This window comes from Chrysochloris asiatica, unplaced genomic scaffold, assembly GCF_000296735.1.
Source record: "Chrysochloris asiatica unplaced genomic scaffold, ChrAsi1.0 scaffold00083, whole genome shotgun sequence".
NCBI lineage: Eukaryota > Metazoa > Chordata > Mammalia > Afrosoricida > Chrysochloridae > Chrysochloris > Chrysochloris asiatica.
The window spans coordinates 9,560,974-9,563,363 of record NW_006408601.1 but is presented as its reverse complement, the minus strand read 5'-3'; the positions used below and the strand labels follow the sequence as shown (position 1 = coordinate 9,563,363).

General features: G+C 40.4%; 1 pseudogene; it reads left to right on the top strand.

Annotated features, from left to right (window-relative positions):
• Positions 1–1,110: 1,110 nt before the first annotated feature.
• LOC102822201 lies at positions 1,111–1,922 on the top strand (annotated as a pseudogene).
• Positions 1,923–2,390: the final 468 nt, after the last annotated feature.

The following is a 2,390-nucleotide window of genomic DNA, read 5'->3' as shown; positions in this document are numbered from 1 at the left end:
GGTGGTAGTACATCCCTCTAAGCTCTGCTTGCTTGTTTACTCTCTTTAATATCTCAAAAGATATTGAATCAAGGTACAACCTAACCCTGCATCTGGCCCCCTTAAAATCCTAGTTGTGAGGATTTACAACACATTGCGTAACCACATGAAATCAGGGCTCATGCCATCAGATGACATCCTGGGGGGGGTGGTGCATTATGACATTATATTAGATCTCATTGTGGGGGATTACTACATCATAATTGCCAAACAACTAAGAAACCAGGCCCCATCAAGTTGACACAAAACCTTAACTGCCATACACAGGTATTTATAAGTATTTTCATTTAATGACTTTGGCTGCTCTAAGAGAAACCCATATGTATCAGTGATTTTCTTAAATCTGAACTGCTGGATCCAACGTATCAGAAACCAAGGCTCTTCCCCAGTTGCTGCACTCCCATTTCTAGAATGGTACCCTCATCCTTTTTCTATTCCAATTTGCATTTGGATTGCACATTACTTGCTTACTTTTTTCTCCCCTTTCTGTGCATTGCGAATATCCTATACTGGCCATGGGACTGCTTAGTTGGGTAAGGGCGTAACCTGTGGGTTCACACTCAGGCTCTACCACTTGTTGGCACTGAGTCCTGGAGCAGAACACACAGCCTCTTTGGGCTTCAGTTTCCTTATCAGTAAACTGAGGATAATAGTACTACTTAGCTTATAGAGCTTTTAAGAGAATTCATAGAGGAAATACCTAGTAAGTGCGTAGTCAGCTTCCATTACTCATCCAAATGTGTGCTGGTCCACCATATCCAGTTGGCATTCACAGGAGCACATCTCTTTTTTTATTTTTTTTTAGGCGCATATATCTTTTCATTCAAATTCCCGTGCATTGTAGAAACATAGATGGTTTCTGTTTCCAACCCTTTTCCCAAAAAATCCTCTTCATAACTGTTCTAGTCAGTAAAATAAACTCTATTCAAAATCACCAGGTTGAGAAAATAGATGGTTTCATACTGCACATCTCCTTGCAAATAATTTAATAACCCCCTTAGGTAGTTCCCTGCTTCAACTAACTATTCAGCTACATTGCCTCCTATTTCTTGTCCTTTGAACCTCTCTAAAATGCATGAAAATGTTAAATTAAATTGTGAACTTAAACTGAAGGATTCTATGGGCAATGCAGAAAAATGCATATTGAGTGATGTAGAAAACATTAAAAAGTGGGACTCACAGAGTGCTTATCGGAGGCAGTCAGCAGAGGTTTTTGAGTCAATGATGGCGTTCAACTCGGACCCTTCCGTAGCTGTCTCTCAGCTAACTACCCGGTTCTGTGTCTGCTTGCTGAAGAAGCTACACAACAGGTGCTTGGGGAGGGGGGGGGAGGGTCTCTTCCCTGTAGATGGTCCTGTTGGCCGAGACCCTGAGTCCTTAATTATCATAGCTGACAGCTGCGATGAATTGAGACCGAATACCAGGAAGAAACTCAAGCACTTAATGAAGTTGCAAGACACTGACCATGGTCCACATTAGTTATGGGAATCCAGCAAGAAAACAGACAAATCAGCGAATTACAACAAGAGAACAAAGAATTACGTACACCCCTGGAAGAACATCAGTCTGCTTTGGAACTTATAATGAGCAAATATCCAGGAACAAATGTTTAGACTACTAATGGCAAGCATAAAAGATGATCCAGGTATAATAATGAAGCTACAAGAGCGGCACTCCAAGGAATTACAAGCACGTGTTAACCAAAGAACTGAAATAGCAGCAGTAATGAGGAAAGCCATTCCTGATGCTATTTCAGTTGTTTGAAAACAAAGGTTTGAGAGAAAGCCTTCAAATATCGCGAGAATAATTTTGGAACCTTCGGAAAGATGATACATCGGAAAGTATCAGTGACCAATAGTGACCTGAGTATAAGAAAGAGCTGAAGAGCTTCTAAGCATGTGAGCGTATTCTTACATTGGCTCCAGTCACTGGGACTGGCCTACTAAATGTATGCATTGAATAACAGAAAAATCAATGTTGATCAAGCTTTTATATATGATATGTATATATGTACACTTTGTGGCGCTGTGGGTTAATGCGCCAAACTGCAAAGCTGTGTGAAATGCAAGATTGGCGGTTCAAGCTCACCAGCTGCTCCTTGGAAACCCTATACAGGGTCGCTATGGGTCAGAAACGACTCAATGGCACTTAACAACAGCAACATACTATGTATGGTATATTGGTAATGACGTTTTTAAGGGATAACAAAAAATACGTTAATTAAATGGTCATTGACTTCATTCCAAAACATCATTGAAAGGCATAAATTAAGTCATTTCTAATTGTTGAACAGGTGAAGGGTTTCACAGGAAATGCTGAATATAAAGAGTACTCTTGCCTAGTTCTAGATG